We start from the raw sequence: 26,791 nt of genomic DNA, 5'->3' as shown, positions 1-26,791 counted from the left end.
AGTGCTAATAAGTAAATGAATGTAAACAAAAATGGGCTAGAGAAATGCTATTTGAACACCATCTGGTCCTTCAGAAGCCAAATTTATACCTTTTAAACCATAAACTACCAACAGAATCATAACAACTAGTCATTAAACTAGTCTCCTCAGGAGTATTAGGTAATAATTTGATAATACAACCCAAAGGAAGGAAAGAAAACTTTCTTCAAATAATAGCTTTTGAATTCAAATTTTCTCCTAGTTAACACAGACTGATTATTCTGGATGAGTCGTGATTTACTGAAATGTTTGTTCTCACATAATTTGTTGATTATTCCCAGACAGGCTAGTGAACTTGCCCAATTTTATTCCATTTTCATTTCCTCAGTGTCCCTGAATTTCAGCCCACTAATTTTATATTTTTCTCTCTATTAGACAGGGATTAAAGAAAATTAAAGGCATAAAATTTAAAACCAACCCTTTTTCCTGTTTTAGAAATAAAGTGGGAAACACTTGACCTGGAACCCCCAAAAAAGGAAATTATGGCTCAGTTTCAAGGCTCTCTGTTTCTCTCTCCTGAGTCTGGGGCGGGTTTTACTCTTACTCAGGTCTTTTTGCCCTTCTGCTATATCAGCACATACACACACGTATCCCCTTCTTCACTTTCTGTATGCTTTACTGCCTTAAGCATTTCTTTCGCTTTTTCATCCACAAGTGAATTTCAGGCCCCTTCCAAGTTAATGGATCTCCCTGCCAATAAGGTGTCCGGAAAAGGATACCACATGCCAAGTACAGATTTTCCCCACAGTCACATAAACTAGATTTTTTCCACATCTGCTGCTCACGTCTAAGGTCTCTGGGTAAGCAAGCTAAATTCTTACAGATCCTTGATGGAATTGTGTTTCTGGCAATTTGCAGTCATTTCTAGCTCTCTGTGTTTGAACATTTGCCTAATAACATTCAAAAGCCTAAGGTAGGCAAATGGTTATTATCAAAGTAAAATCAGTATGAGTCCTGGTTCTACTGATGTGAACTGTTTCCTTCTCATAAAACGGTTTTGATAAACTGCCTATTTCCTAATACGTGCTTAGTGAACATTAGTATGTGTTACTGCACCTACACCTTCCAGGGGCCCCCAAACAGCACTAAACTTACAGCAATTTTATGACTGAGTCTTCACCCGGTATTCCTTCTCAGACTCTTTTCCCGCCTTCTCTGCCTCTGCTCCCGAGGTATCCCCTTTGGCATTTGTCTGTGTCATCTGCCTGGATAATCCATCTACTAGTGTAGCTTTAACTCCCACCCAATGCCCCGGTGCTTTCCAGCTCTAGTTTCCCAGCTTTGGTCTCCCTACAGTTCCAGCCACTAGCAAACAACTTCTCACTAACCTTACACTCTCCAATTTCAACATGGAAGGTCCAAAATTTATTACTGTCCTCTCTGCTTTCGGGAGAAATGGGCATCTCCAGAGTTTAGGAAGAAACATGCTTGTGCAAAAAAAATAGTTCAAAGATGAACAGATCACCAGCATGTGATCCTGTCCCACCTGACAGGGTCTGTGCTCAGAACTGAATTCCTCCTGGTTCTCTCCCCACCGTGAGTAATTCATCTTCAGCGGCACCCGCCAGGGTGGCGCTAACCATTATTAGGAATCACTGTATTTATTTTTTTCTTTGAATAAGGCCAAAATTTATGAAGTTCACTTTTATCTGCAAACATGTTCTTCCTTCATCTAAACCAGATTTAACTTGTCTTTTGGGGATGCTGTCTTAGGAGAAGCTCAGGGCTACATGCTCATAGTTCAAAAATCACCTTTAAAAGCTGGCCAACTTGTACGATCAGCTACAGTGGCCGCTGCCTGAACAATATAGGGAAAAGAAGATAAAATACATGTTAGGCAATAATTCTTCCCAAAGTCTCCGATATCTTTAAAGTAACTATCCTATTTTTTCAAGGTTTATTCATTACTGGAAAACTCTATTATTTTTATCCCTGGTAGGGATGGCAAGATTGGGTCAGTATGAAGATCTGACAGAACGACATCTGGGTATCAGGAGGGAAATCACTTCATGTTAACAACTCAATTGTCAGTGGCTTCCCCTACCTTTCCTTTACTCACAAAGAGATCACAGGGCTTTGAAACAGCAAACATAATAGAGCTGGCTTCATTTTTCATTTAGAACCTATGAAATTCAGATAGACCTTCTATTCCACTGAGTCTAACCACACAGGGAGGGGGGTTTGCTGTGGCCGTGAAGAATGCAGTGACCATCCTTTGTTCAAAGATGAAATTGCCCAAATACTGCACTGTGATTATAAGGCAAATCTAGAAAGAGAGGAATACTCTTTTATTTAATTTTTTTTTTAAGTTCCAAAGTACACTTGCATGTTTGGCCAATGCCTTTTAATTTCCATCTCACAATAAAAACTCAAGTCAATTGCCATGTAAAGAAAATTTTGAAGAGAGAATGTACAGGAGCTTAATGCCACATATGTCACCTGGCCCAAGTGGCCCATTGTGACAATCAGTCCACTCATTTAACCAGACAGGCCGGACCTCACCTGCAGCAGGGCAGACCCAGACCCCTGGGCTTGTAAAGAATGCCAGGCACCTAATAACCTACTCCTCTTTCTCTAACCACATGATGTGGAAACAAAAGAAAACAAAGTTGACTACATTTTTGGCCAGATACCATGGAAAACCTTATGGATTTTTGATCTTGGCACTTCCACTGTATGCTTCAGACATTTTGTACTGTATTCAGCAAGCCTGACAATGACCCTCTCCAATATTTCACAGACATTCCCATCAAGCTGGCTGCAAATCAGATCTCAATGTCTGACCCGACTTCCTCATGTCGGTGTCACCTCTTCCAGTCTCTTGTCTTGTTCTCTTCCAGTTTCCATGATTTTTGTTTTTCTGTGTTTGCACTTTCTTCAGCTTTCACTTACTTGGCCTTGAATTTGATAGGCTCAGAGAGGCTCCTGGCCACAAATTTCCACTCAAGTGAGGAGGAACGGGCCTGTCCCAGGCTGGGGCCACAGGGTGTGCAGCCTCTTTCCGATGTAAATCAACAACAGTGACACGTGGGGGAAGCAGTGCCAAGCTGACAACAGACACTTGAAAAAGGATTCAGATAGAAACCTGGACTCACACCTACCAAACAAAGCTGACTTCTACAACTGGACGTATCTGCATCTGGCTGGAGACTCCCAGTTCTTTCCTGATGGAAATATTTCATAAGAACTTTTTCCCTATAAAAATCATCATGGAAATGGTTGCTTTTCTCAGTGGCTGATGTGAACTTCAAAACCCATCAGTTCTTAAAATCTGCTGATGGAAAGGATTATATAGGCACTTAACTCCGCACTCCTGGAGGATGGTGACACAGTCCAGCAATCGGATTCCCACGCCAGTGCCGGCTCTGCGGTCTCCAGGAGAGGAGCCCAAGTCACGGCCTTCAGTTATTTATTCATTTATTTATTTTTCGTAAACAGAATCAAGGAATCAGCAGCCTGGACCATTTGTTAGTCAATTATTCTCGACAACCCTTATCTACAGGGGCACAACACCCTTTCCTGCTGTTTTATAGTATTTAAGCACACAAACATGTCTACATTTTTCTAAGTGATTTTATCAAAATAAAGAGAGACAGATGGAACTAATTAACGTACAAGGGAAATCACAATAAGCCATCCCTAAAATGCTATATGGACAGGTATCTCTGCCAGTTCCTTCAAAGGGAAACTGGATTAGGCTCCATGGAGCTTAAAGTCCTTCACTGACTCATTTTTCAGTGTTTCTCTCTTGTAGATTTAAAACCTCGTCACTGCCTTCTCCTCAAGGACTTGTACATCTCGTTTTCCAATGAGAAAGGAATCAACTTTCTTCCCAGCCCCATCCTTCTCCTTCTACAGACAGCTGGTACAGAGGGAGTGACCTCCATTCATGCTTTTTGGAATCTACTGTAATGGGATTTTAAATGTCTTTATTAATGGCCTTGGAATTATTTGTTTTAGAGTTAAAGGATACTTTTCTCCTGGAATGGACAACCCTGACTCTCATACAGATAGGAATTGAACACACGTTAAAGAGTTTTATTTATCTCATTATTAGTGAGAGAACCAGATAGATGTTATAACCTCGCAAAGGAGAGGTTTTCTCAGCATCATCTAGTTTCACACAAACTCATCATTCTGTTTATAAATTCTTAGTGTCTTACCTTACAGAATCTTAAATCATACCCCTAACGAATGAACTTTACATCCTTGATGACAGTGAATGAAGATGTTCCTTTGTCTGTAAAGGAATTATAATAACCTGTGACCTTTCAGGAAAAAACACAGGGAGGCTGTGTATGTTATGGCTCAACTGGTTCCTCTGGCACCATCGAATGTTCATCCGTGTCCCTCACAACTAATGTGAGCCAACGATAAGCACCCGAGACTGCGGGGTGTCTCCCGCGGAGAACCGCACGTCCTTCAGGGCGCATCCTCCCAGGTTCTCTGACGCTAGCTTTGCAGTGCCTTTGAACTATTTATAACTCCTTAAATTTTAGGTAATTGAGAGCAAAGCAGAATAAGTGTTGTCTCACACATGCAAGTAAATTCTGTCCCCTGGTGAATCACTTGACTTCCTTCCCCCTTCCCTTTAGATAAAAAGCCCGCTTCAGATTCATTTGTAAATTCATCCTGACGTTCCTTTATTCCATGAAAGTGCGTGCTTCTCCTTTGCAAGGTTATAACATCTGTCTGGCTCTCTCACTAATAATGAGATAAATAAAATCTCTAACATGTGTTCAATTTATATCTGTATGAGAGTCAGGATTTTCCATTTGAGGGGAAAATTATCCTTTAACCCTAAAGCAAATAATCCCAAGGCCATTAACAAAGACAGTTTAAATCCCATTACAATAGATTCCAAAAAGCATTTCTTGGCTAAGAGAAATTTCTCTGCATTCAGTTTTAGTTCAAATAAGTGACTTAGGAAACGTATTCTCCAGTGTTTGGTGGTGACGTATTTATTGTGGTGAGTGAGATTGCACCTAGAAGGTGCACGTGAGCTTCTCTGTGGAAGATTCATAATGTATGAGTTCTTCGGCTTAACAAGAAGCAAAACTATCAGGCACAGATGCATTAAGAAGCTGGAAAGTAGTGGAAACTGTCAGTTGGGGACTCACCAATCTGCTGCAGGAGTGTAATTTACAGTAACTGAGCACCCTTGGTGGAATAAGGGTTCCGTGAGAAAACCAACCCCATTCTCAGACCTGGCAACAAACAGCCAGGCTCCTTTTAGCACCACTGGCTCTTCCCACAATGTGTGAATTCACAGTGGACTTACTATTAAAACCAAAAACAGAGCTAAGAACGTGTCAGCTTAAAATGTGTTTATGGAAAACAGCTAACGCGATGCCATGTTTCAAACGACCACAATTCCCTCAGAAGTGAAACTTCCTCACCTTTCTGTCCTTCTTCTTAGTCTAACTGTATTTTTAGGTTTCACAAAACAGAAGGTGAACAAGGAGTTTCTTTTACAACAAAGAAAAAGAATAACGGAAAGTACTGTCTTAACAATGAAAGAGCAATTCAGCCGTTTTCATCCCTCCCCTACTTTGACTTGTAAGTCGGGGAAGAAAGTTCCTTGGCACTACCCAAATACGAACCGTGAGCATGCGGAGCTGTTCCTACCAATTAATCCTTTCCACGTGCCAGAAAAGGGCTTAAAATGCCTACTTCCCAGAGAGCAATCTGATTTTTTTCTCTAGAACAGTTTACAAAGACTTTAGGTTTTACATTTTTTGGTTGTTTTTGTTTATACTGGAATATGTTTAGACTTCTATTTTAATGCCTAAAGGTATTGTCCATGGAATCTAAATTGAGCTTTCAGCAAGAGGCCAGCTTAAAAAAAAAAAAAAAACCCTCATTGGAACAAATGCTCAGTTTTTATTTTAATTCCAGTTTCTTTTTTCTGATCACACTTTACAGAACTTAATAGTTTTTAGTCCCAAGAGCAACAGAAATTTTTTACAAGTAAGAAATAATAAAAGTTAGTCCCATTTGTTTCATTATCTTGGACCTACAGATGGTGAGAAGTGGCTGGGGAAATATTTCTGATGCTTGACAGCTTTTGGTAATGGTCTAAAGGGCTGAAATGGAATTATCTAGTCCAACAGTTTGGTTACTAGAAGTAACTTTGTCTTTACCAAATGGGAGATCGGAAGAATAATGGGCTGGTTTTGTTGTTGTTTTTTGTTTTTGTTTTTTTTTTCCAGTCACAGCCCCCATGGGGGAGGGGAGAAAAAAAGAGATAACTGTGTGCCAGTAACTGCTTGTTACTGAGTATCACACTCATGACAGCAACAGAATTGCCTCCACCAGGATCTACCACAAATTCCCTTTTTACTCAGCAGAATTCAGTGAAGTGTTCATTTGGTTCGGGAGGAGGGGGAGAAACCACCCAGCAATCTTTAGGCACCTACAGTGAGGGCTCCCACGTAATTCAGTGTCTCCGGGTACACACAGCACATGCTCAACGCACATTGTGGACTACAAACTTATGAACAGGGTGCATTCTAGAAGGGTTTTTATGGACTGGTTGTAGAAAATATGCAATGTATTTTCCCAGCCAAGAAAAAAATTTTTTTAATATGATGGCTCTGGTCCCAGGTTTGGCTCCCAAAGGCCTAATAATCCACTGGGTGACTAAGAATCTAGATGTATAATTTTTTAAGACAGAGAAAACATAATGCAAATGCACGTCAGTACGTCTTGTCTTCTCCAGAACCGCTCTGAAAAGCAAGCACGATTTCTAAGGCTGTCTCTGAGACAGGCTGCGCAGCTTCTCAGCGTCGCCAGCTTCCAAGAACGTCAAACCTCTTGCTGCGACAGCAAAAAGGGAAGCCTTTGATGAGCAGGCCAGTTGCTCACAGCTGATGTGAGCTGGAGGTTTCAGGCCTAAGGACAGACTGCATCAGTATGTGTAGCGTCTCGGGTTCTAACACACTTTACCCATGAGCAACCTAAACATACAGATCATCTTTGATGAACGTCTTCTCTTGGTCCAGTCCTGCCTACCTCCTTTACTCTCTAACTCAGAGCGCCTGAGAACGACGGGGCCGGACGCGAGCTACCCAGGTGCGCAGTTAGGAAAAGGCCTGTGCCCTTCCTGCCCCTCTTTCCAGACAACACTTCCTGAAGCGACGGAACCCTAAGTCAGAGATCCTGAATATCCACTCATGATCCTGAGCTACACGCTGGCAGTGGACTCTCTGACATTTATTTTTGTGTCTTTCACACAAAAAGCAATGCCCACACAGAGGCACTTTGGTATCTGGTGAGATTTTCACCTCCTACATCTCAGTTAGGCATGCATTCTCCAGTAGACACAGAAATGCAATAGTTGGAAAATGAATTGGTAAAGCCAAAAACTCCTCCTACAGAGAATGTGCTATGATTTCAAAGAACTTACTGAAATCTGTATTTCACAGATGAGAAATGTCCACACATTCTTGAGCAAATATAAATCCACAGAAGACAATATGCCGGTAGTGTTAACGTCCAACGAGGCGGCTGGTTTCATGCCAGGCAGAGAACTGGTATTATCTTACATGCACCCCTTGTCTATTCTAAAGTGAGGTATCTGATTATACACATGAATTATGTTCAGCATTGTGCATTTTAATTACATATGGCTATTTCTATGCATAATAAGAGTTTTCTTGTCACAGCAAATAAGAAATTAAAGCACCAAGAAAATAAATTGAAAATTTTAATGTTAGCACCTAGGGAAATTCTTTGCAAATACCATACAAGGATTCTTCACTACCAAAGTCTAATAAATTCACGTTATCTGGATCTATTAGGTCCCTGAGTTTCAGACAGGTAAGTTTTGATAGCATGGTTTGCACAGTGCAGCACACAAAGGATAGAAAGTTATTTCTTTTCTTTGTGAGATGAACCCATTTAAAAAGGTATCTCAATGTTGCCAAAGTGTCAAATCAGATATACTTGTACAAATATCACTCTGTTTATTCAACTCCTGCCTTTCCTCACAAAGGAATTAGCTGCTAACTTAATATGTCATTATTACCATGGAGAACCTTCTAGCAAAAACCCTAATAGGTGCTAAAGAGTTCCGATGACCAAGAACCTCTATGGAAAGAGGTGTGTCTACCCGGAGAACGTTTACGGTAAGAAGAAGCAAACAAACAGGGCTCCTGGGTGTCCTGCTAGAAAGAGAACCAGAGGCAAACTCAGTAAACTTGTCCTAAATATAGAAACAGGGTAAAATCAATAAAATGTTAAAAAAAAAAAAACAACTATGGGAGGCAGAGACTAGAGACTCAATATGCTGCTCTTCTACCCACACACACACAATCTCAAAACAGTGAGTTTCATTTCACCCAGAATGCTGTGGTTTCTAAGGAAGAAGCAACCGAGTCCACTGAGGAACAGCAAAAAAGCAGAAAAGCAAAAAGAAGCCTTTCCAACTGGTCTTTGAGTGAGAAAAGCTACTGATTTCTAAAGATGTGAAAGGGAATTGAAAAAAGGCCTCCATCCTGACGATGCTAGAATGGGTCACATGTGGAAAAAGGAATTTTTTTCCAAAGGAAAAGACGCAAAACTTCAAGACACTAGTGAAAATGGAACACGCAGAGGTGTGACATCTGAAGGGTGAGAAGAAGTAATGGCATAAAGAAATGTGGGGGGAACAAATCGAGAGGAAAATGGAGAAAGGAGAGGTGGGCAAAACCAGACAGAGGGCCCATGAGCACCTACGGGGCAAGCGAGGTCACCTCACGGCCGAGAGAGCAGAACAGAGAGGTGACCATCACCACGCCACGGGCAGTGCCACCAGCAGAGTCCCGGGCTGTTCCAGATGTGGGTGCGGCCGGGTCTACTCTAGACTCCACCGCTGTTGCCAAGATTTCCCCAAAACCCAATCAGAATCCCCCTTCCATGCTGTCATTTAATACACCCAAGGGAAAACAAAAATTAAAAAGAAAAAAATGTATAAATAATCCAGGAAGGTAGCTGAAAAACCCCCACTGAAACCTGGGAAGTGGTGCGGAGTTGCCAGAGCCCAAGAAAGAATTCACCAAATGGACTGTAATGTGAACCGACCAAATGTAAACCAAAGTCACATGAAGAGTCTCAGCTGCCCACCAAGGGACCCGCTTTTCTCAGTTTTTAGCTCAACAGCCCCTCTGGCTTTGGGCGCGGAGGCTGTAAGGCGGAGAACAATCAGAGGACAAATGCTGTCATCTGCCTCTTTCCCCAAGACGACCAAGGGCGAGACAGCAGTGCTGGGGACAGAAAGCAGAGCAGACACTAAAATGTGTGCCCTGGCAGGTTTTTTTTTTTTAAAAAAAGGAATCAAACAAACCAAAGTTTATAAGGGTAAAATAAGGCTGTTTAGCTCCCTATATTCGAACTTGGTTTAAATAAACTGTCACCAAACCCAGAACAATTCCTCCATGAAAACAAAAACAAAAGGAAAGTCTTGTGATCTGGACATGGTTGCTTTTCCAAATGTTCAGAGTCAGGCTTCTACTCACTGACAGTTTCGGTTTACCAAGGAACTTTAAGAGAAAGCAGATGTAACCTAAAATACAATGGCTACAATACATACTGTAATTCGTCTGGTATGGCAGCAATAAGCCTCAGGTCTGCAGGGTACCCGCTTGCAATTTTGGTCTGCTACAAGAAGAGCATTTTCACATCCAAAGTCCCTTTTCAGGCTTCCTCTTTTTTTCTCTTGGTTATTTGGAAGGTAAAAAATTCCTTATAGTTCAAGGAGAGTCTTACACAATTACACACACACACACACACACACACACACACACACACACACTCATTATTCCCTAAAGCCAGTACAGTACAGACGGCCACAGAAGGAAAAATTCCCAGCCACGCCTAAGGTGTCCCTGGGCTCCCCCTAGACCACACACTCCAGACATAGATGAGACGTTCCTTCTGCTCCCTGCAGTGTGGGATATCAGCTGAGCAGAGGCTGCCAACCTCTGGCAGGTTAGAAAGAAATCCAAATAGAATTCCAAGAGACTGCACCTCTCTCCAAGAGGAAACGCCCACTTTACAACAGCTGCAGAGTTTGCTGCTGCTGTTGTTTTTTTAAAACAACTTGTGACCAAAGGTGCCTTAATCCCCTGTGACTGGTTTTTGTAGACCTTCATGTTTCCAACCTCAGGACTCTCCAGTTGGCTGATGGAATTTGCTAGATTTATTCAGAGTCTTTCAAGTACTATTCAACAGAATCCAAAATGTCATTTTCTACTTGGAATACAAGAAAATAAGCACTTCCTCTCAAAGTTATTCACTCTAAATTCCCAGTACACTCCGTTTTAGCCAGATAAGAGGGATGAGGAGGGTACAAGAGTGAAAAAAGGCCACACTGTTCAGGGCCAAATGTTATAGTTTTAGGTGAACACTTTGTTCCATCTGGCAGTAAAGAAACAAAGAAAATCAAACCAAACCACGAACTTCTGTGGTAGCCAGCATAGTATGATTTTCATATTGCTGTTTTTACAGGGGTTATTGTTGAATCTAGTCTTCTTGTGTACCTAATACCTCAAACTTGCTTTTTAAATTGGTGATCAGTGAAATAGAAACACAAAAATTGATAAGCTCTACCACATAATGAGAATGCAGAGACACCACCTCCACCACAATGTCAATTTTAAGATGGGGAAAGCAAAAAAGAGAAAAAAGGAAAAGAAAATCTTAGGATAAAATAGAAAACAAAAAGGACAGGAAGGACAGGACAGGACTAGAAAAAACAGTCTTTGCCTATGATTTACTAAGACATGTTATGACATCTAAGAGACAAAAAGAACAAATTCCAGAAAAATATCAGGGAGGGAGGAAGAGAGAGAGTGTGTGTCTGTATGTCTATGTACATCAACTTAGTTATCAAGAGAAATGGCATCACAAATCAGTGGGGAAGCCTAGATTTCCTAAAAACTGGTGCTAAGAAAATTGAATCCTTTTATGGAAATAAATTTGGATCCCTACCTCACATCATATACAAAAACACATTCCAGATGGATCAAAGATCTACACCTGAAAGGTAAAATCAAACAGGAAAACAAAAAAATCAGGTAACTCTGAGCCTCTGGGCTGGTGGGAGACCAGCAGAGGCAGTCTAAATTTCCATCATTAGAGGAAGGAGGGATGGAATATCACACAGGCCTTCTTCCTCCCCACTTCCTCCTGATGGCTTAGCGATGCGGCTACCATCCTGTGACCACAGACGACAAGCATGAAGATCAGCATGTAACTGAGAGAATGCAAGCACCTGGAGCCTGGCCTCAAACATTATCCATCAGTGGAACTGGCCCTAGGCTGCTGGCCTCCAGATCTCTTGTGATGCAAGGAAAAACACAGCTTCTGCTTTTGGAAACTACTGCTGACTGAGGTTTCTGTTCTTTGTAGCCATGAACGACAGTGCATGATCAAGTAAATGCTACATATCCCCAAGGCTGACAAAACTATGCCCATACTATTTTTGAAAATGTCTCCTAATACACAGAGCAGATGTGCTCTTGAAAATAATCAAAACTAATTCCTCAATCAACAGCGTCTCTAAAATATCCAGTGGAGGATCTGAGTATCAGAGGAAGACTCAGGAGGAAGAGACATGAGACAGAAAGTGGTCAGCGGCCAAGGAAGATAATAGTGTTGGAGGAAAAGAGCTCTTCCATCACCCTTGTTGAGTCCTGGTTCAACTGCTGCCACCCCAGGGTCCAAAGGCCTTCAGGGTGGAATCGGCCTCAGAGGGACACTGGGACAGTTAAGAAGTCTCTGCACTTGTGTGAGACAGAATCAGGTCCATCTACTGAGATATTCAAACTCTGCCCCTGAGCACTTCTGAGATCAGAGAATTGTATAACCGTCCATTGAAAATGCCATCAATACAATGATGATAACAAAAGCTGGTTTATATGTTTCAGGCAACAACTCAACAATAACCCAAGCGCCAGTGGGCCAACCATGCCTCCGGTAAAACATTTCAGAGTTTTTAAAACAATTGAGAAATATCTCAGATTCAGAACTACTATTACACCAAACTAGGTTTTGGTTTTTGGATTTGGGGTGGGGGCGCATTTTCCCTCCTTACCTGAAACGGTATAAAAGAAAAAACGCACACAGCATTCGATTCTAGGTCTCAGAATAAGCAACACTGCACAAGTCCAAAGGCTCATGCTAGATCACAGCGAAGTACACCGCAGAGAAGTTTATAACAGTCAGGGAGACTTGCCATTTTAACACCTTCTCTTTAACTTGATTTTCCAGGGGGGAGAAAAAAAAAGCACAGTCTCAATTCCCAAGTGAATTAGATCACCTAAAAACACTGAGCCTATGAATTTTTGGTTCCAAAGATACACGTAAATGGATAAATGTTACAGGCACTTTAAAAATAAATCAACTTTCATTGCCTCTTAGAAACAAAATTTGAAGCATTTATAGTTCAATAAAGGAAAATTAAAATATAAGCAAAAAAATAAAAATAAAATATAAGCAGAGTATGCATTCTGAGTGACAGTAAGCCCCGGTTATATTTGGGGTTGTATTAGTTCCTGTTTTTCTCCACCAATACTGATCTGTTTGCTCCAGTAGTGAAATATTTTGCATCTTAACTGGTAAGTATTGTATCCCAAAACTGTAACACAAACACACACACACACAGAAAAAGATGAACTAGTTCCTACTAGGCATGTTCCTTCATAAACACAAAACATATCTCAGATACTATTAATAAAAGACTTAGTTAAATTTTAAGGACATCTATGGTTGACACAGTTTTTTTTTTTTTTTTGACATCTATATATTACAAACATTTACCAGTAACATTTCAAAACTGAGATGTTTAAGCTGACACCAGTCAAAATCACAGTAGAGACACTAGGAAACAGTTAAGATCAGTATTTTAGCAACTGTACCATTTATGTTAGAATCACTTCATAGTGTAGAATTTTAAAGGGGTATTTTAGATAAGTTACAGGAATGGATGATTTAAAAAAAAATTACCAGAGATGAGAAAAACAACTATAATCATTCTGAGCCCATGGCACTTTCTGAATTAAGAACAGTTCCTGGAAACCAGCAGCCCTGCTCCCCCCCCGCTGCTATTGATTTGGGTGTGTCCATCTTCCATTGCAAACCTCTTCTATCAGCTTGTGATTAATAGTTGATTCTCCAGGGTTGTGCATCAACTTCATAAACTCTTAACATTTCTTTTTAGAAAGAGAAAAATGTGGGAAGCAAAAGACTTTTCCAAAAAAGAACACAAACATGAAATGGGAATCAGCTGTGTTCAGTGAGAACCCTTCCCGCAAGAAAATATTTGTGGCTTCAAAAGAGTAAAGACTGATTCCAATTAAAAAGCAGGTGCCCTTCAGATTTCTAAAACTTAGGTCTTTCTTAAAAAAAAAACTTTTCACTTGGAAGTGATAACAGTTGGACGGTAATGTTAGTTATGATCTAGCTGTTTAGTTTCAAAAATCTTCCACTCAATCCAGTTTATGGGCAGAAACATAATATCCAGCAAGTAGAAATCTTACTTATTGTATTTCACTGATTTTAAGATGTATATTTCAACACCAGTGAAGTTGTGATGCACCTTCAACTGACAGCTCCCGCAGCCCTTGGTCCTGTGCTGGTCATGGATGGCACAGTTCCATTACTGTGCAAACTGGGACACAAAGGTTCATATTTTCACATTTGTGTCCAAACATTTCTAAAAGAGCTCTTAGAAACTTAAAATAATAATTCCAAATGACCAGAAAGGACCGCATCTTAGTTTAAATGGTAGCGTTTCTTTTCTCCCCGGGTGCTGTACATGTATGTCCCGTGGCACTGGAATCAATAAAGCAGGGCATAAATACAATCCAGGTAAGCAGCACTTGGCCGTGACTGGTGATTCGAGTTGCCTAACTGAGCATCAAGCCTTCCCACCGGCCAGTAGGGCCCCCACGCAGGAGAGTCCCAACTGCTTCTATCAGGCTTTGCCCTCAGTAGCGACGATGCTGGTTGTCCCGCTATTGGGAATAAACTGCTCACGATGCCCTAAACGCTTGCTCCATCCACCTCCCTTAAGCACGTCCCCACATTCTCTCCTGCTGTTTCCTCATGCACTATCCTGACACTGTTCTAGATTTTGAACCTTTACTCATCTTTCAAAGTCCATGTCAAATACCACCTTCTCTAAACAGCCTTTTCTAATCTCTGCATCTGTATCTGGTCTCACCCCCCAACTCGTTGAGGCACGCCAAATACTATGTCTGCACGATCCGTATTTGGGTATTACAAACGGAAGGCCTCAGGTTGGAATTCAGCTGGTGAACTACGTTTTGTTGATTCACTTTATGTTTTATTTTTAACTGGAGCCAACATTAAAAAAAAAATCACAAAAATCCGAAGTTTCAGTATTGGGTGCCCAGCTTCTTAGACATTTCAATGTGCAATCCTTGCCTTATCCAATTAAGGGTCTGAAAGTCTCTTGATGGTCGAAATTTTATCTTCGTAGTCCCACAGTAGCAGTTTTATAAACAGAGATTGAAATAAATATTTACTTTTTAGAGAAAAAACCCACCCTACTAACGTTACAGCTTTGGGGGATGCTCTGCAAAAGTCCTAACTGAAATGTCTTCAGTTACACTGAACTAAGTAAGTGGTTGCTATCATATATAATGAAAAGTGTGGAGAACTTTCATTTACTTTAATATGCTGGTTGTTTTGTATCTGCCTGTTTCTTCTGCTGTACATTCAAAAGGGGAGAGACTGAGTATCACTGAAGGTTTGAGGTTAATTTCTATAGAAATAACAACACTACAGTTTGCAAACACAGAATACATTTTAGACTTCTGGCATCCAATGAAATTAATGCTCCTTAATTCTAAGTGGAATTTTACAGGAAACCAACAGCACTCAGGAAGAGGACCTTATGATGCAGTCCATCTTTCTCTAAGTGTAGGTCCATTAAACATATTAGTATTGAGCACGTACTGCAAACCGTGGGCTTGGGATACAAAGAGGAGAAAATCATGAACAATCATGGCTTCCACCCTCAGAATTTACTGTCCATTAATTTTCCTAAAGAAGCCATAGAAAACGTAATAAATGCATATCAATCCATGTGACCACGGGAAAGTGTTTTATAATTCTCACTTCTTTGGAAGCTTTTCCTCAGTAAACAGTCCTGAATATTAAGTAGTCACCTTGGTCAAACCATTAGTGGGATCTTCTAGTCTGGTCCTAAGAGCTACAAAGCTTTTCTCAGGGAGTTTAAAACAATCGCGGGACTGAGAGGGCCCCCCACAATCACGCAGGGTGGTGATTCTCTCAGGGTGGTTCCCAGGCCAGCAGCAGAGTTGGCCTCACCTGGGACCTCGTGAGACATGAAAATTCTCAGGCCCCACAACAGACCCACTAAATCAGAAACTCAGGGGACAGGGCAGCAATCTGGGTTTTAACAGTCCTTCCAGATGATTCTGATACACATTCAACTTTGAGAGGCACTGACAGGACACAACCGCCTACATGTTGCAGAGACATTAAGAACCTTTAAAGGCCACTCGGCCAAAAAGTGACTTAACAGGGACTAATACACAGGTTTCCTGTTGCCTGATCAAATATTCTTCTACCACACCAAAACATGTACACCGTCTTTGCCACTTTTTATCAATGTATAAATATAATTTTGAACCACGTGCAAAAGCGCAGAGAAAGAATTATTGGTTTGAGATGTTTTCATTCTCCCTCTCTTCCCTTTTTTAAAAATCTGAATCTCACTGGAGATTAAGACCTTGAGGAAAACTAACTATTTTCTTTTTGCTGAAAACAAACAACATCGTTGGTGGGCCCCAGGATTGCATCTCAATACATATAAAAATAAAAGCACATACCAGCCATTACACTGTATGTTCATTTCTTTATCATCTGCCTGCTCTACAAGGCTGTGAGCTCCATGAAGACAGAAACTTCGTCTTCACGGCTTACTTCTAGATCCACACAGGAGACACTCAAAAGTCACTCAATTTGAGTGAATGAATAAATGAATTTAAATTTGACTTGTGTTATCACTTCAACTTGAGGATGTCTCTTCTCTAATTATATTGTAAGTTATTAGAGACTCAGCCTTAAATAATTTTTGAACCCACATCACCTAGTGTGGTGCGATATACCTTACCTATCTAAGAGTTGACAATATTTTTTTTCTGTAAAGGGCCAGACAGTAAACATCTTTGGCTTTGCAGGACATCAGGTCTCTATTTCAACTACCCAACTCTGCCTCTGTAGCAGGAAAGTAAGCAGAGACAATATGTAAATGATGAATGTGGCTGCATTCTAATAAAACTTTATTTACAAAAACAGGCAACACGGCAGATGTGGTCTGTGGAATGTGGTTTGCCAACCCCTGATCAAAAAAGCAACAGCGCTACAACTATTATTACTTTTATATTTAAAAGCAAATGAAAAGCTATAAGCAGCTTTCAAATGCCTATTTTTAGGGAAAGCACATTAATGTTTATGTTACTTAAAATCTATACCTTCTAAAAATGAAAAAAGTTGTGGAGACTTACATCAACTTGTTACATAAATTATTTATTTACTTATAAATAATTAGTCAACATAAAGTTCATTCCCGTATCTTTCAACATTTTTGATACAGAGACACAAGCAAGGTGGACATTAAGGGAAGGCTGCCTCATTCACTTCACTGACCTCACAAGCTTCAGGGCCAATGAAGACAGTAGTAAAAGGCTCATGACTTTATTTAATGTAATTTACTCTGGCACCCCAAAGCTAATCTCCGTTGCATCCCAAAAGGATTTAGTAACTAATATATCACTTTGTATTTCTCTTTTTTGTAAAAAGAGTACTTCCTTTGCAATTATAGCCCTAGGAAGACAGACCTGGCCCCCCAACCACACTGTGTGGTCCCATGGACCTCGGCTGCTACATGAGCAAGGATAAATCATTCGGTTCTGTTGTTAGGGAGAATGTCCTTTGGAAACGGAGGCAAAGGAGAGAGCCAAGGGCTGAAAGTCGCCCTCGCAAGCACTATTCCGCTGCCAGAATCACGGCTATTGTTATTGGCATTCACTATTTGAAGAAAATGAATTATTTCGCTGCTGTTGACATATCAGCTGACTTCAAATTTTTTCTTTCATGAGTTCTGTGAACTCAGAACAGATTTTTCCCTCCACCTCCTTTTTATTACATGTGATCACTGAGTGTGCTGGTAACTGTACGCTGCACTAGAACAATGCCTTCATATATTCCTGGCCTGGTTTAGGAAAGGAAAAGAATTCCACTCCCCTGTCCCACCCCTGCAAACTGAGTCACATCAAGGAACAGAGAACCACACGGACGGAGAAACACAGGCACAAACCCAGGCAGCCGTCACGTTTGCCTCAGTTTCCTCGGCGGCACACGTGAAAAGTCACCTACGCATTCATTTTTCCCTCTTCCCACGGATCCCACTTAGGCCAAATTTTAATTAAGTTAGAAGCAGGTGTTTTTCTTGCCCCGTCCTCCTCAGCAGAAGCAATGAGCAAGCAAATCTCTAGAGATGACTCTGCTGTCTAAAAGATTTGGGCTGCTTTACTTCTCAAAAATCCTGACAGGCTTCATAAAATAATCTTTATGAAAACATTTGTAACCTGTGAGCCACCTCGCCAATGTTAATACATTTTATTTCATTGTTTTGAGTCTTTGCCCACTCTAAATCATAATAGTTGATGTAGTTAGGTCATATTTTATGGATAAAAAAAAATTTCACTAGAAAAACAACCTCTCAAGGATAAACGGATTAAATGTTGTTCATATCTTCTTAACTGCTACTAGCAAACTTTCAGAGGCACTAACCAAAGGGGAAGGCCAATTTGGATGGCTACGAAAGTATGACAGAGAAATTATCCCTAGTCTATGTGGGTGCAAAAAACCAGCATCAGCAAATAATTCTTCCCACTTCTCTCTCTGACTCCTCTCTCTGCCTGTGGTAACATATCTGCTCCAAAACAGAGAAGAACTATACGAAAATATAAACACATCTACCCTGTAACACCAGCATGAGGTCAAAAGGGACAGAACAGTCCCCCAAGATTTCCACATGTTAACTCCCTGGATCTTGTGAATATGTTAGGTTACATGGCAAAGGATATTTAAGGTTGCAGATGGAATTAAGGTTGCTAATCAGCTGATATTAAAAGTAGGGAGATTTTCCTGAATTACATAATTGGGTTCTATGTAACCACAAGGGTCCTTAAAAAGAGAAGAGGGAGGCAGAAGAGGAGAGTCAGAGGGAGATGTGACTACAGAAGAAAAGGCTTTGAGGGTGGACGAATGGGGCACCCCCAAGCCAAGAAAGGTGGGCAGCCTGTTGGAACCAGAAAAGGCAAGAAAATGAATTCTCCCCTAGAGCCTGCAGAAAGGAACATAGTCCTACTGACACCTTGACTGTGACCCAGTGAGACCTGTGTGGGAATTGCGACCTACAAAACCGTAAGATAATAAATGTGTGTTATTTTAAGTCAGTAAGGCTGTGGTAATATGTTACAGCAGTGGTAGAAAACCGACATATTAGACAACTCTGCTATTTCAATTCCTTTATAATCCTAAGAAGCAGGTACCATTACTATTCCTATTTCACAGATGAAGATACTGTGACAACAGACATTAGTAACTTGCCCAAGGTCACAGAGCCAGTCACTGGCAGGGCCAGGATCCAAACCCAGGTAGTCAGGCTCCAGTGCCCACACTGTCAGCCACTGGTTTCCACTATGAAAGATATAACGCTGCAGAGAACACCTCATGAACAACCAAATCCTGTGGCTAAAATTTAAAGTGATGAAGAGTCATTGGAAAATCAGAGTTACCATGTGGTCAAAGTGAGGGAAGTGGTATGTTGCAACATTTAATCAAGAATGTGGATGTATCAGAATAAAGTCATAACAGGAGACAAGAAGAAAAATCTAATTTAAGGCCTGACTGAATCTGTGGAAATACACCAAGTAAAAATGCACTTGTAAGATCTCTCAAAATTAGTCAAATTTTCTCATTTCTTCCAGACCAGACATCCTGTCCATTTGCTGTAATTAATTTCCCTTCCGTGGTTCAGAGCTTATATAGCTACCCCTGCTCACCACCTCCCAATGTCTTTGCCATGACTTCTTGCATCCTTCTCCTGGAATTGTGGTCTAGAAGTGGACACTGTACTGAACACCACACAGAGACATCTGGATTTGACAAATGGGATCAGCAAATGGTTTCTTACCCAAGATAAGAATAAAGATGTCAAATCATGGAAAGTTCATCATGGAATTTAAGATTTTATGCTTTCTCCTCAATGGTCAATAAAATAAAACAGAATATTTAACAATAAACAAATACAAGATTTAAAATTCAAGTGTTTCTGGTTAAGGAATAAACAGCTTATTCCTTAAAAGCACCCCATTCATTATACCTGGGTAACAGTTTAAATCCTTTACAAAGCTTCAAAAAGCACACATTAAAATGGCCACTGAACTAAAACACTGAAAACTATTTTAAATTACATCTTTCAATGAATGTATGGCTTGATCAGGTGTTAACCGGGAAATAAAGTTTTTGTTTGGCAGAATTGGGGAGAGGGTGTATTCGAGAATACTGAGAGACTTTATTACACTACAAAAATCAGCATTATTAAAACAACAATCTTCTTCTGTGCTTAAGGAATTTAAAATTTTCAATCATAAAACAGTATTTTTTCCAACTGGCAACTGAAATAATGTTTGTTTTTAAGTAAACAAAACATTAAGACTATAATACAGTGTATCACTCAATTCTTAGCAGTTCATTTATAATTCTAATTTTATTAAGCTCATAAAACAAAAAAGATTTTGAAATATTTGTCCATATAACACCGTAAACAAGCTAAATTCTCCTGCCTTAGCTTATTAAGTAGCATGAAGACCTAAAGGCAATTTCATGGCATGAATATTTTACAGCAAAGATGACACTCAATACCTGCACTGAGTTTTGTTGTCATGGGGACGATATAGGAGAAACCATTTAGATGCCAGAATTTCAAAGCCCTTGAAATACTGCCTTCAAGTCTGGCTTCACTTATAACTTGGAAATCAAAACTGTGGTGACCATTTTTCTTTTTTTAAAAATGTATAACCCATCTGCTAAAAGAAAAAAAAAAAAGAAAGAAGTATTGACTTCAGTCTTTGAAAAGTCTTAAATTTCCTTTCCATGAAAAACTCTGAAGCTAGAGCTTACCAACCTGGGGGACCTGCTGCCCAGCAGTAGTCATGGAAACCACAGCACACGGTGTGAGCCCGCACCGACGCTGGCACGGTAAGACCGTAACTGACAAGTCTGGTGTATGTTTTTACAGCTGCTGTCTCCTTGTTTAATTTCTGTTGGTATTTTAAAATAAATTCAGCTAATTTCATCTTTTTCTTTAAGCTTATCTGAAAATCACCATCAAAATATCAGAAAATTTGCCCAAATGGTGAAATCAAGTGGCATCAGAGAAATGAAAATTCAGGAGAGAAGAGGGGAGGACCAGATCCTAATTGGCTGGCAGCATCCGTGTGCCATTTTACAGCTTCAGTTGCACTGGCCCTGTGGTCTTACATCAGCCCACGGAAGGCTGATAGCCAGACTCATACTTAGAGACCTGGAGATTGAATCTTCTTAAAAAAACAGATACTGTAAAGTTAGTTTAGTTCCAAGCCACCTTATTTTAGGCCTATCTCAAACTACAGTATTCCATGAACCCTGCATTCCAGCCTAATCAGCCTGCGTGTCATTCCATAAAGATGCTGTGTGCCCTTCTGACTTTCCCTCATCATACCCACCACCGGAATGCCCTCTGAGCCACCTTCCTACAAGGAGAAAATGGTCTATAAAACCATGACCAAGCCCCATCCAGCACACATGCCTTCTGAATTGACATAACTATGTTATTCATATGGCTTACTTGACATTAACTTCATGCATCCCAGAGTACTTAGGGGTCTACCTCACCTCTATGTAATACTGACCAGTTAAGAAGGGTGTTACACAACATTGTAAAATGACTATACTTCAATTTAAAAATACATAAATACAAAAAAAAAGAAGAGGGAGTTACAGTTCTCGATCTGATGGCTAGTTCTCCAGTAAGCTGGGCAGTAATAGAAGGGATGGCAAAAAACTAAGGAATATTGATTTCAACAATCAACAACGTAGTAACAGTGAAGTATGAATCTTTAAGCGGACCAAGCCAAAGTTGTATAAGACACACTATTAGAACATAATTTTTAAAAAAATCATACACGTAACCTCACAGCAGAGATGAATGACTCTTGAAAACACCACTGTGATACAACAGTTATTCACAAGGATGCTTCCTGGTGTCAGGAAATTCTTAAAATTCTCCAGAGGAGCTAGACACAGCATAATTCTCTCTAAAGAAAAAGATTAAACATATTTTTCTCAAGTTTTTTCTAGACAGCTTTCTAATAAAATATGCACACAAAAAATAAAGTATGCTACCTGGGTGTGAAGTGATAATCTCATCTAGAAAAAAAAACCCAGAAGCTTTCAAAGTGTACTGCTGTGGCAATTTGAGACATCAGCTTAGAAACTTCTATTTAAAGTCATAATACAATTGAATATCCAAACTTTATTGGCCCATTGTATAGCAGAAAAAGTTACAGTTCTGTCAAGTACAAAAAATACACCTTTCCTTTTTTTGGTATTCCAACTGTTTACTAGACATCTCCACCAACTACCTCAAATGCCACGAGTCCAAAGCTTAAATGATTATCCATTCTGTTCCCACACACACAAAACAAATACAAAACTGCTCCCTGGCTCACATTTCCTATTTCAGTTAAAAGTGCCAGCAACTGTGGTCACTCAAACCAGAAGCCTCTGAGTCGGCCTTGACTTGTTTCTTATCCTCAAACCCTAAACCCAACAATTTCAAAAGGGAACCAGTATCATGTAAAATAAACAGCACGGATTTAAATATAAGGACTTCTTATTAACTATAAAATCCTTGGACAAGATATTTAATCTTATTTGCTCTCAGTTACCCATTTTGTAAAGTGAGGATATGAGTCATCTAAGAATTAAAAAAAATAAAAGAAAACAAATAGATCTTGAGATAGATTTCTGTTATTCTATTATTGTTCTCTTGGAATTCACAAAGCATATTATCAGATTAAAGATTATGAGGAATAACATATTTAGAGCAAAAACTATTTCACTTTGTTTAATTACTCTTTCCCAAATTTATTTGTCTTACTTTTTTTTAAGGAATGTACTGACATTTCTTCTTCTTAAAAAAAAAAAAACAACTGGTTGCAAAATACTAACCTATGTCATGGGTTCTGTGGCTGTGTGTGGGGAAATGTGGGTGTCTTTTAGGGTGCTGCCCCCCTCACAGCAGTCCTACCAGGCCTAGGGGGTCTGGGCATTGAAGGGGCTCTGTTGCGGGCACCCGCCTTTCACTTTGGGACCAGAACACTGCTCAGGGCTGCTTCTGTCCCCCTGGGGGCGGGGCTCAGCAGGACAGATTTTCTTTTGATAAAAGAGTCAGATGCCTAAAAGAGAAACCATTTCCTCAATTATGTAAGATACTCACTGGATGCACTTTAGAAAATAAACTTCCTGTTTCTTCACTTCAAAAAAAATTCAGTATGAGGTTAAAGCTCATGACATCCCATACATATTAATTAAAATCCTTTCTCCTTCTGCAAATCAATCCTATCACCTAAGGATCCCACTCTTCACCTCATTGGTTCTCACTTGTCACCACGTCTCATCTCTCACCGGGATTATGGTCTACGCCTTCCAACAGCCCCTCTATTCTCTCACCTCCTCAGCAACTGCTCCACCCAGAAACCTCCCTACAATACAAACGTGAGCACAGCCTTCCAAGAAAAGAACAAACTCCATGAGAAACACACCCTTCTCAACTGGGCCCCAAATCCCCTTCCAGTATCTCTCACACCTGCCCAACTTGAGGCCCCGCTAGCACAGCTCTGGGAGCAGCGTTCACACTGTAACTGCTTGCGGTTCCAGTGGCTAATATTTTTACTGTTAATGAAATGCGTGTGCTTCCAGGGCTCTGCCTTTTCACATATCACTCCCTTGGTCTGTAAAAGCCACCCCACACCCGTCCCGTTCTCCATCTGGCAAACAAGTCATCCTTCAAAGCCAACCCAAATGTCACTTCTTCTGTGAGGCCTTCCAGAATGAGTTAGTCACTCCTTCTGTGGACTTCCACAGCACTTTGTTCTCAACTCTGTCCTGGGGATCTATTAAGATTCAAGAACAAAAGTAAAGGATACAAACACTGATTTAGAAATTATTAATTCCCAAAGAGTTTTTTTCCACCAAAATCCCAGGCACTCCATACTTCCCCTTGATCACACACACATACATACACACACAAGATCCAGGGAAATACTGGGAACAAAAAGCCTCAATATAATCAAATAAATTCAGACCCCATCAGATTCATCCAAATGAATCAGACCTGATCTCGTTTTGAATTAACTGATGGTGTCTTAACAACTTTTAAATGTCAAAGGAGTTTCAGGGAATAGCCCCAAAATTTTAAGAGTCTCATAAGTTTCCAAAATATAATTTCTAAATTGTAACAGTCTTTTCTTTATACACGTGTAAAACTTTTAGAACTCGATGGGGAAATAAACCTTCATTTCAAAAATTAACTTTGAAATAAGGAAATAAAAGCATATGCTATTTCCAGACACTGGTCATAATAATAATCGCTACCATTTGCTGGGGGCCTAGTGCCAGGACTCCCCAGGGCACTCCCCACAGACGCCCGCATGTACATCCTGCAGCTACGCAATGAAGCGGGAGTCATTATTTCTATTTCACAGATGAGGAGGTTGGTCACAAAGGTTAAGGGAATCCAGCTAGACATGACCCAGTGAGGACTCAAATCCAGACCCTGTGACTCCCTGGCTGAGGCACATACTCTATAAGCTACAAAATAGTACCAAAAGCCAGGCCAACTGGATGACTTTCCATGGAGCCAATTACCAAAGACTTGCTCAGACTGTCCATTTCAAAGGGGCAGCCTTCTCTAACCAGTAGGCTTCCACATGAGCCATTCACCTAAGATTTATATACCAATCTCTGAGAGTGCTAAACCAAGTCATCAAAAGTACTTTTTATTTCCTTATAAAGGGAGAAACTTTAACATCTCCTTTGAAAAGGATATATAAATATTTTTAAAATTTGACAGAACTTATAAATTCAATTTAAAGAAGCTCAGTCTAAGAACAAAGGAGTTTGTTATACTAAAATGTATCTATATTATCTCAAAAAAAAAACATGAGGGGAAAATCTTGCAGTTCATGTAAGAATTATTGGAAGTAAAGTACAGAAAATATTAAACCAAAGTTTCGTGAATTCTATTTTCTTTACTCTTCCAACCAAATCAATGTTTCTCATCTTGAACAAATATGACAAACAATTAAGACTTACGTTTCCTTCAAACTACTCAGCTCACTGCTGTTTGTCAAGTACTGGTGAGCACTGTGCTCTACTAAGTCTTCCACTGACACGAGAATTCTACACCGTAACACTGACCTTCAATTTAACTGCTTTGTAAGTAAATACATGTTTACCTTCACACATGGTCTTTCTTTAATCAGCATGGAGATAATTTTAAAATCTGTTTGCTTGTTTATACTTTCTAAAAATGCATCAATAAATCACAGATATGTCCATTAGAAATATAGCATTGTAGTGTTTCTTAAATTTTACGGAAATTTAGTCAGTCATAAATGCTCCAAACTGACCAATATTTCCACCTCTATGATGACTCACATGAGTTATTTAGTATTTGACTCTTCACAAGAAGCACCAGAAAAAAAAAATAGCATGTTACATTCGAGGAAGTAATGAATAAAGCAAGTACCAAATGTAATCACAGAACTCTGCGTATTATTTAAATTGTTTATGAGAGAAGAAATATTTGAAAAGCAAAATAATTTTTTAATAAGTAATTTTAACACTGCCTCATTTTGTTGAATCAAAATCTGTTTGCTGAATGCCTGGCAGCACCATGTACCACCCCTGAGGGAGTCAGTGGGCCATGCCTCACAAAGGGGCCTCTCAGAGGGAATGAAGACCCTCAACAAGTAATGACACTACAAAGGAGGAGAAAGAGAAATAGCTTTGGGTTTTGCATAACAAGAGTTTAGTCTGCTAAGAGCTTCCCTGTGGTGGAGAGCCACGAGGTAAGATCTGAAGAGCAAACAGGAGGTAAACAGGCAAAGCAGGGAGGAACCCGCCAATAGGAAGTGTGCGGGTGAGAGGAGCAGCAGACAAGCAGGCCCAGGGGCCGCGGGAGGAGACATCCAGCCCAGGAGCCCAGCGGAGGCGAGCCCTGCCGGTTTCCCTGCAGGATGCAGGACTCACTCCCCCTAGGATGCTGGGAGTGGCCAGCCCCTGCTGGAGAAACTCCCCTGCCTGGTCAAGCCTCCTTCCACTAGCATTTAGGGACTTCTCAGCTCATGATAAATAAAAGCCTGGCCCTGTGACCCAACTTGGGGCAGCTCTGAAGGGCCTCTCAATGCCAAAGCTTCCCGGGGGTAGGGGGCCCTGCCATGGAGGCGGGCCTGCAGCTTACTCCTCCCTCCCCCGTCAAGCCTTCTTCTCCACCCCGCCTTCCCCCACATGTTGTCTCCAGGGGGAGGGCACCCCCCACAAATGTCTCCGACACGAAACTCCCACTCAGAGTCTGCTCTCCAACACTGGGGTCGAGGGTGAGCGGGGATGAGAGGTTAAGTGGTGGACACAGGACAGCTCCTTCAGGGCCCTGTCTGGAATTCAGCCTGGGGGTTAAAAAATAAAGGTGTGATAAGATCACTATTTACATCATTAGAGGTGAGTCCAAAAAGAGGACAAGAGAAAACAAAGAGGGAACATCAGGAGAAAAATAAACAATGGCCCACTAGAGAATTTCTCCCCAGGCCTTGAGGCCAGGTGATCTGATCATCAGGGTGGATGTACCCAAAGCCTTTCATGGAAAGGAAATCATCTTGAAATTCTGATAAACCTGACTATTCCTCGGTTTGTATACTGGTGGTCCTCCAACCTTGGCTTCATGCATGTATTGTGATGCTCAAAGGCCTTAGGTTAGAAATACTAGAGGTCTAAGATGGCATTCATTAAAAAATTCTGGCATGGAACCACAGGAAGTTAAAAAATATCCCATTTCATGTGTCATATTAGCTATTTTCTAGTAGTGACACTATAACAAAATGAAAAAGAAAAAAGAAAAGAAGGACAAAGAAACACGTCCTTTCACCTTAAGCAAGACTTCGCAGTTTTAATATTTCATGCGGTCTAAAAGTCACACCAGGGAAAATTTATTGAAAATCTCTCCCTGTTGCCACCTGGTCGGTATTTTTGTATATAACTCCTTTGAGGGCTCTATTTCTTGGTTTCCAAGTTACCTAAAAGGTGTTAGCAAATAAGCCATAATTCTGCCAAAGAGAATTCATTCAAGGTGACTTGTACAAATCCATTTTAAACGTGGTCTTACTTCGAGATGTAGCCTACAAGAAGCAGAAACTTTTAAATTTGCATTTGTTGAATCAAGCCTCCTTCTTAAAAACCAAAGGAAAACCAAACGGCTGGAGGGATGGATCAGAGTGGAACAAGAATGGAGACCCAGTGGCCAGAGTACCGTAGCCCAGGTGAGCGGGGCGGGGTTTTGGGAGGAGAAACTGGGGTCGGGGTGAACAGACTGGAGCAATGCTGGTGG

The 26,791-nt window shown here is 40.6% G+C and overlaps 1 protein-coding gene across 5 annotated transcripts in view; it reads right to left on the bottom strand.

Annotated features, from left to right (window-relative positions):
- Window positions 1-26,791, bottom strand: part of BICC1 (BicC family RNA binding protein 1) — a 251,650-nt gene that overhangs the window by 58,159 nt on the left and 166,700 nt on the right. The window contains exon 1 of one of the 5 annotated variants that reach the window (XM_032491442.1): window positions 3,729-3,743. The exons of the other annotated variants lie outside the window; for them this stretch is intronic. The gene's annotated coding sequence lies outside the window, so the exon portion shown is untranslated. Of the gene's footprint in view, window positions 1-3,728; window positions 3,744-26,791 lie in introns of those variants that run through there. 5 annotated transcript variants of the gene reach the window in all.

Source organism: Camelus ferus, chromosome 11 (genome assembly GCF_009834535.1).
Source record: "Camelus ferus isolate YT-003-E chromosome 11, BCGSAC_Cfer_1.0, whole genome shotgun sequence".
NCBI lineage: Eukaryota > Metazoa > Chordata > Mammalia > Artiodactyla > Camelidae > Camelus > Camelus ferus.
This window is presented reverse-complemented; position numbering and strand designations above follow the sequence as displayed.